Source organism: Pseudocercospora fijiensis, assembly GCF_000340215.1.
Source record: "Pseudocercospora fijiensis CIRAD86 unplaced genomic scaffold MYCFIscaffold_3, whole genome shotgun sequence".
Lineage (NCBI taxonomy): Eukaryota > Fungi > Ascomycota > Dothideomycetes > Mycosphaerellales > Mycosphaerellaceae > Pseudocercospora > Pseudocercospora fijiensis.
Genome location: NW_006921534.1, coordinates 62,042 through 70,967, shown reverse-complemented (window position 1 = coordinate 70,967; position 8,926 = coordinate 62,042).

The following is an 8,926-nucleotide window of genomic DNA, read 5'->3' as shown; positions in this document are numbered from 1 at the left end:
GGATACGACGAAGCGCTTAAGAAATATTAAAGTAAGAAGACGTTCGTATTCTAAGTCGTATCTCGACCGCGCCCGCGTCTAGCTAATTAGCTATAACTAGCGATACGGCCCTCGCTTCGTTAGAACGCGACGGAGCGCTTCTAGTTAAGAAACATACGAGATACGTATTCCCCTACCCCTTACCCTCCGGTTCCGTAAGAAGGGATTTACCTATCTTCTTAGCTATACTTTTAGTCTAATATTAAGTATACGAGGTACCCTTTCCCGAAATCTAGCTAACCTATCTACCCGATATTAATTAAACATTATTAGAACCTAGCTAACTATCTAATTAAATAGCCTTCCTTCGCTATTACGGAAGGCTACTACGAACCTTACTCTATATCTCGTATTACTCCGCCTATCGCCTAGCAAGGACTTTTACCTTTAATAATAGACCTACTAGTAATACTCTTTAGGTTTACTTATCCTACGGTCCGATAGAGGAACAACTTAAAACTTTTAGTATATACCTAAAACGCCTAGTTTTAGGTACGTACCTAAAGTTTTAAGTTGTTTATAGTATCTTTTAATTGCTAGACTTTAGGTTTTGCAACGTCTACGGGAAGCCCGTAGGCAGTATACGAACCTGCTTATATATACTGCTTTATATACAAAATATACTGCGCTACTATTCCTTACTCTCTTATATATAAAATACATCGCTAGAAAGGGGTAGCCCTTTCTAGTATTAGTAGTTTCCGCGAGATAGAACTACTACCTCCTCGAATTCTATACTTATTAGCGCGGCTTATATATAAGCTTTGCCCTCCGCTATTAACGGAATTAATACGATACTGCCTAAAGGATAGCGTAAGCTACTCGGTACTAAAGAGGAAGAGCGGAAGAAGAAGGCTAAACGTACCGTAAGGAAGTTAGCGAGTATAGCTTTACGACGAGCCTAGAAGAAAGTATAGCAAGCCGAGTAAGACCTAGGCGTAGTATCTTCTTCGTCTGCGCTACTACTATATCTAGCCGCTATATCGTCTACCTCCTCGGCTACCTAACCTATCCCCTATATTAACCCTCTACTTCGTAGCTAAATAGGCGTAGTAGGTAGTTAAATACTCTAGAGTTAGTACTATTCGGCTAGTTAGGGACGGCTACTTCTTCTAGTACTACGACTACTACTACTCTCTTTATAGATAGCGCCGCGTATAAATACTAGAGATAGGCTATAGCTCCTCGCTGCCTATATTAACTAGCTTAAGATCGACGATATTATCGCGGTAGTTAATTAATTTACTAGAGCTAACGCCGCTAGCTCTACTCTAAGGGATAGTACTTCTACGTCTATTATTTAATAATCGATTGTATAGGCTATCCCTACCTACGACTAGCCTCGGTTAGCTATTCGGCGGGCTCCTCTACGTCCCCTTCTCCCTAAAACAGATAGTACTTAACTAGTATACCTATCTAATACTCTCCCTTCGTATATAGGTCCTTTTACTCTATATAGAATAGTTTACCGCCTCGCTCCGATAGCTACTAGACCCCCTTCGTCCGCTATAGTATAATCCCTACTAGCGCTAGCTTCTATACTAGCGATACCTTCCGCGCTAGCTTCTATACTAGCGATACCTTCCGCGCTAGCTTCTATACTAGCGATATCTTCCGCGCTAGCTTCTATACTAGCGATACCTCCCGCGCTAGCTTCTATACTAGCGATATCTCTACTATAGGGCACTTTAGGGTTAGGGTTAGGTATATAGCGGACGTATAGTAGGGCGCTAGCGTCGGGCTAATTAGCTATAACTAGTAATATAGTAAGGGCCGCGGGCTAATTAGCTATAACTAGCGATAGGAACGCTCGCCCTCGCTCGCGACGTTAACGAGCTCTATTTACTATTTATCGCCTCCCTTATAGAACTATTCTCTATTTATTCGATATTATAATATCGAAGGTATAAAAGAATATATTCTCGCGCCTACTCGTAGGCCGCCTACGTATATTGCAAGCTAAATAAGAAGGCGGTCGTATTCTTAGTCGTATCTCGACTACGCCTACGTTAGGCTAATTAGCTATAACTAGCGATACGGTAAGGGCCGCGGGCTAATTAGCTATAACTAGCGATAGGAACGCTCGCCCTCGCGCGCGACATCGACGAGCTCTATTTACTATTTATCGCCTCCCTTATAGAACTATTCTCTGTTTATTCGATATTATAATATCGAAGGTATAAAAGAATATATTCTCGCGCCTACTCGTAGGCTACCTACGTATATTACGAGCTAAATAAGAAGGTAGTCGTATTCTTAGTCGTATCTCGACTACGCCTACGTCGGGCTAATTAGCTATAACTAGCGATATAGTAAGGGCCGCGGGCTAATTAGCTATAACTAGCGATAGGAACGCTCGCCTTCGCGTACGACGTCGACTAGCCTTATTTACTATTTATCGCCTTCCTTATAGAACTATTCTCCTAAAGTACTCTCTATAAGCTATACTACGAAGATACCCTCCGCGGCCTTCGCGAAGTAGTCTTAATAACCCGCTATACTCTATATACCGCTAAGGACGTATTTAATAGCAAAGTCGGTATCTATACTAAGGTAAGTCTCGCCTTTACCCCTTTAACGCGCCGCCCGTTATATACTAACCTAAGTAGGTTTATATCTACGGCGCGACTTTGTTTATACGTAGCTTCGCTGTCCGCGTTACTTTTAGTCTCCTCCGTACTAGTAAGAAAGTTCTATAGGAACCGCGAAGATACCCTCCGTAGCCTTCGCGAAGTAGTCTTAATAACTCGCTATACTCTATATACCGCTAAGGACGCATTTAATAGCAAAGTCGGTATCTATACGAAGGTTAGTCTCGCCTTTACTCCTTTAACGCGCCGCCCGTTATATACTAACCTAAGTAGGTTTATATCTACGGCGCGACTTTATTTATATATAGCTTCGCCGTCCGCGTTACTTTTAGTCTCCTCCGTACTAGTAAGAAAGTTCTATAGGAATAGTTAAACCGCCTTATCGCTAGTAGCTTAGTCGTTCTTATACTAATAAATAACAAGTTCGTATCTCGCGCTATTATCGCTACTATTACCGCTCGACTACTAGAGAGACTTTAGTAGAATCTACCTAAGCTTAATCTCGCTTTTACCTGTCCCGAGGAGTTAGAGCTAGATCCTACTATAGAATATCTTATAATAGAGGACCGTAGCGGACTTTTCGAAGCTAATCGGTATACCTTACTTAGCCTTTAGCGTATAATATACGAGGGTTTTCCCTTATTAGAGTACCTCGTTAGTATATAGCCTTATATTTCGGCGCCTAAGTATTTCAAAGCATAGCCGAAGCGAGATCTAAGCTCTATCCTAGTTAATAACTCTAACGAGAGCTTCGAGAATATTAATATAGTTAAGTACTAGCCTTCTAAGCCTAATAGTGCTCTAGACGCCTCCTAACTAGAAGCGCTCCGTCGTATTCTAACGGCGCGTCTTGCTATTATTTAAGGCCTACCCGGTACTAGTAAGACCTATATCTCTATATAAGCTATTAAAGTAATACTTAAGAACTAGAATAAGGGAGATCTACTAATAATTATCGCTTATTAGACTAACTACGCTATCGACTAGTTTTTACGTTATATCGCTACATTCGAGGAAGAATTTATACGTCTTAGTAGTCGTAGTAAGGATAAGGATATCGTTAAGCCGCTTCGTTAGAATACGACGAAGCGCTTCTAGTTAGTAAGCCGCTTCGCTAGAATACGACGAAGCGCTTAAGAAACATTAAAGTAAGAAGGCGTTCGTATTCTAAGTCGTATCTCGACCGCGCCCGCGTCTAGCTAATTAGCTATAACTAGCGATACGGCCCTCGCTCTATTAGAACGCGACGGAGCGCTTCCGGTTAAGAAATATATAGGGTACGTATTCCCCTATCCCTTACCCTCTAGTTCCGTAAGTAGGGATTTACCTATTTTCTTAGCTATACTTTTAGTCTTATATTAAGTATACGAGGTACCCTTTCCCGAAATCTAGCTAACCTATCTATCCGATATTAATTAAACATTATTAGAACCTAGCTAACTATCTAATTAAATAGCCTTCCTTCGCTATTATAGAAGGCTACTACGAACCTTACCCCGTATCTCGTATTACTCCGCCTATCGCCTAGTAAGGACTTTTATCTTTAATAATAGACCTACTAGTAATACTCTTTAGGTTTACTTATCCTACGGTCCGATAGAGGAACAACTTAAAACTTTTAGTACGTACCTAAAACGCCTAGTTTTAGGTGCGTACCTAAAGTTTTAAGTTGTTTACGGTATCCTTTAATTACTAGACTTTAGGTTTTATAACGTCTACGGAAAGGCCGTAGGCAGTATACGAACCTACTTATACGCACTACTTTATACGCAAAATATACTACGCTACTATTCCTTGCTCTCTTATATATAAAATATATCGCTAGAAAGGGGTAGCCCTTTCTAGTATTAGTAGTTTCCGCGAGATAGAACTACTACCTCCTCGAATTCTATACTTATTAGCGCGGCTTATATATAAGCTTTGCCCTCCGCTATTAACGGAATTAATACGATGCCGCCTAAAGGATAGCGTAAGCTACTCGGTACTAAAAAGGAAGAGCGGAAGAAGAAGGCCGAACGTACTATAAGGAAGTTAGCGAGTACGGCTCTACGACGAGCCTAGAAGAAAGTATAGTAAGCCGAGTAAGACCTAGGCGTAGTATCTTCTTCGTCTACGCTACTACTATATCTAGCTACTATATCGTCTACTTCTTCGGCTACCTAACCTATCCCCTATATTAACCCTCTACTTCGTAGCTAAATAGGTATAGTAGGTAGTTAAATACTCTAGAGTTAGCACTATTCGGCTAGTTAGGGACGGCTACTTCTCCTAGTACTACGACTACTACCGCTCTCTTTATAAAGAGCGCTACGTATAAATACTAGAGATAGGCTATAGCTCCTCGCTACCTATATTAACTAGCTCGAGATCGACGATATTATCGCGGTAGTCGATTAATTTACTAGAGCTAACGCCGCTAGCTCTACTCTAAGGGATAGCACTTCTACGTCTATCGTTTAATAATCGATCGTATAGGCTGTCTCTACCTACGACTAGCCTCGGTTAGCTATTCGGCGGGCTCCTCTACGTCCCCTTCTCCCTAAAATAGATAGTACTTAACTAGTATACCTATCTAATACTCTCCCTTTATATATAGGTCCTTTTACCCTATATAGAATAGTTTACCGCCCCGCTCCGATAGCTACTAGACCCCCTTCGTCCGCTATAGTATAATCCCTACTAGCGCTAGCTTCTATACTAGCGATACCTCTCGCGCTAGCTTCTATACTAGCGATACCTCCCGCGCTAGCTTCTATACTAGCGATACCTCCCGCGCTAGCTTCTATACTAGCGATACCTCCCGCGCTAGCTTCTATACTAGCGATACCTTCCGCGCTAGCTTCTATACTAGCGATACCTCCCGCGCTAGCTTCTATACTAGCGATACCTCCCTAGCTAGCTTCTATACTAGCGATACCTCCCGCGCTAGCTTCTATACTAGCGATACCTTCCGCGCTAGCTTCTATACTAGCGATACCTCCCTAGCTAGCTTCTATACTAGCGATACCTCCCTAGCTAGCTTCTATACTAGCGATACCTCCCGCGCTAGCTTCTATACTAGCGACGCCTTCCTAGCTAGCTTCTATACTAGCGACGCCTTCCTTACTAGCTTCTATACTAGCGACGCCGCCTAAGCCTAACTCTTAAGAAAGCGTAGCTTATTCTTCCCTATTACTAGCTTTAAAGTCCGCTACTTAACCTACTTCGCCGACTCCTCGAAGAAGTCTCTCCTTCCCTCCTATTCTAGAGAGCCCCTCGTTACCTACGACGCCGCCTAAGCTAGACTCCTAAGTAAGCGTAGCTTATTTTTCCCTATTACTAGCTTCGAAGTCCGCTATTTAACCTACTTCGCCGACTTCTTAAAGAAGTCTCTCCTTCCCTCCTATTTTAGAGAGCCTCTTATTATCTACTTTAAGAGATAGGACGAATTAACTACTAGCCTTAGTACGGCGTAGTCGACCGATCGTAAGCGCGAGTATATCTAAGTCTAATTCTAGAGATAGTATTCCTAGCCCTAGCTTAAAGCGAAGCCCGTCTAGATTAAGAGATAGTATTACTAGGTCTAATTTAAGAGAGAGCTTATAAAGGCCTCGTCTTAGAGCTTACCTATCGTAGCTATAACGCGGGCTTCTACTATATATTTAGCTAAATCCTAGAGGGCGTAACCCGCGCCCTACCTTACTAGAACCCCTACTACCGCTACGACCTACGCTACCGCGAGGTTAGTAGGGTCGAGACGATAATAGCGACGTTACGCTCGAAAGCTCGCGAGTACCTTCGGTAACTAGTAGTTTAATCTAATCGGATTTAAGTAGTTCTTCGAGTAGCGACGCTAGGGTTAATTCCGATAAGGAACTAGACAACCTACTTATTATATCGACCCCTTATAGTCAGATAGTACTTTACTAAGCGCTCGCCGTAGATAGTTGCTCTTATAAGTATTCCTAAGACTAGGATACGGACGCGGAAGAAGAGGAGCCGATACCGCCTAAAGTTATACTCGTAGAATTTATTACTAAGGGTACTACCGCTACCTTCGCCTAAAGTTAACTTTACTAGCTCCTAGATATACTTACGTACGTCGTAGAGTATAGCAAGCTCCCGACGTATATATATAAGTAGCTCTAAGGCGTCGACTAGCGTAGACTCCTCGCCGGGTAGGTTAATAGGGTACCTTCTACGGTCCTATTACTCGAGAAGTCGTGCCTTATATCTACTAATTAGCTATTTTATATTCCTCGATACTAGGATATTAACGCACTTCTCCTCCCTATAACCTTACTTACGACCTATAGAGCCGGTATTCGGTTATTCTATACGCCTCGCTTTATAAAGACTATTACTTATAAGTAGTATATACTAGTAGGCCGCTCTCCGATACAACCCGAACGCTATAAGTATATACGGATCGCGACTAGACTCGATACTTCTAGATTTAATACGTACCTCTTCTTCCCTAACCTTCTACTCCCTAAAGCGAATCGAAATCGGAAGATCGACCGGTAACGTCGCTATTATATAAACAAGCGTAAATAGGCTTACTTTATTAATACTATCCTTATTCCTACGCTTCGCGATACTTATCCTTCTCGAGTACTCGTATATTATCCCCTATCCTTCTAGTAAGTATATAATCGCGTATACGCTCGATAGAAATAAGGCGTAGAAGGCAATAATCGTAACGTTAGTAAAATCTCTTACGATATTATAGATCCGCTACCGGCAAATTAAGACCCTATAGTCGACGTAGCTATACTACGACTATATTGTTTATAGTAGGGTATCGAACGTCGGTTACGTCGAGACTTAGATATATATTAGCGGTATATAGAACTAGTTATTATATAGTATAGGACTAAAATCCGTCTAGAGGTATAGACTCCCCTAGAGCTTAAAGAACTCCTCGATTAGTCCCTCGAGCGCTAGTTTAACCCTATATATCGTAATATAGACCGCGCTTAGTTCGACCTCGCGTAGGAAAACATCCCTACTAGACTAGTAGTCGAAGACGTAGTAGTATCTCCGCTTATCGCCCTTTACTAGACAGCCTATAGCGTTACGAAGACTAGCGGCCTTAATATCGAGTATTCTTAAGTATACTAGTAGTTCGGTATATAAGAGGCTTATAGTATCCGAGGTAAACTACTCTATAAGTCCGTAGAGCGGCTTAGTAGTATCGGCTTCTTCTAAGGATATAATATATCGAAGGATCTCTTCGCGTCTATTAACCGAACGGTAGAACCTATTTTTAGTTAGTTAATACTACCGCTTCTTATATTCTCCTAGTCTACTATCGACTAGGTAGCCGCTATTACTTCCCTTATTGCCTAAGATACTACATTTCGCCGAGCTCGTATCTTAGACGCCTTTAAAGCGGAAATTATATAGGCGTATAATACGCTAGATAGCTACGCCTCGAGCACTATTCCCTTTAGCGTACGAGGAGAGGTTCGTATTTACTAGGACCTACTCTATTAGCCTAATCTGCCTATAACTCGCCTAAGCCTAACCGAGGGAGTAGATAGGCGTCGTACTTACTAGCCTTTCTTTATACTTAAAAGTAAGTACGTCGTCGACTTTATACATTTATAGTTAAACCGCTAGCTCTTTATAATATATATAGTCCTTTCGTAAAGGTCCGTTAATGTAGGCGTAAATACCGCCTAACTCGATCGTATAATCCGCGCCGTTAAGGAAGCCTCTATATCGGTAATACTTAATATACTATTCGACTTACTAACGACGACCTATAATAGTAGTTCCTTTAGTATAAAGTATAGACTCTCTCGTAATCGTTACGACCGGTTAGGCGCGGGTAATAGAGAGTAGAAAGAAAGTCGTCGGGGTTTAAATATTATAGTAAGCCTCTGTACTACGTACGCCGCCTAGCTCCTAGCCGATCTCTTTAACTAGGTTTAACTACGCTTCTATACTACTACGCTCTAGTAGACCGCCTATACTACCGACTTCCTCCGTAGCTAGCTCTAGGCTACTAGTTCGAGAAGGCTAGAGTAAGCTTTCTATAACTATATAAAGGAGACGATCGACTAATTCGTTACTACCTACTAAACGTATCGAGTAGCATATAGAGAGCGTAAGGGTAACGACTTAGAAGAGGATAACAACTCGAATTAGTATCTAGGCATCGTTAAATAGGCGCTTTAGCGATTAAGCTAGGTATATAGATACCGCTATACTAGCTATATACTCCGTATACTCTTAAAGCCTAATAAGCGCCTAGGGGATTAGATATAGTTACGCTACTTCTTCTCGGAGGAAGTTACCGATAAAGAGAG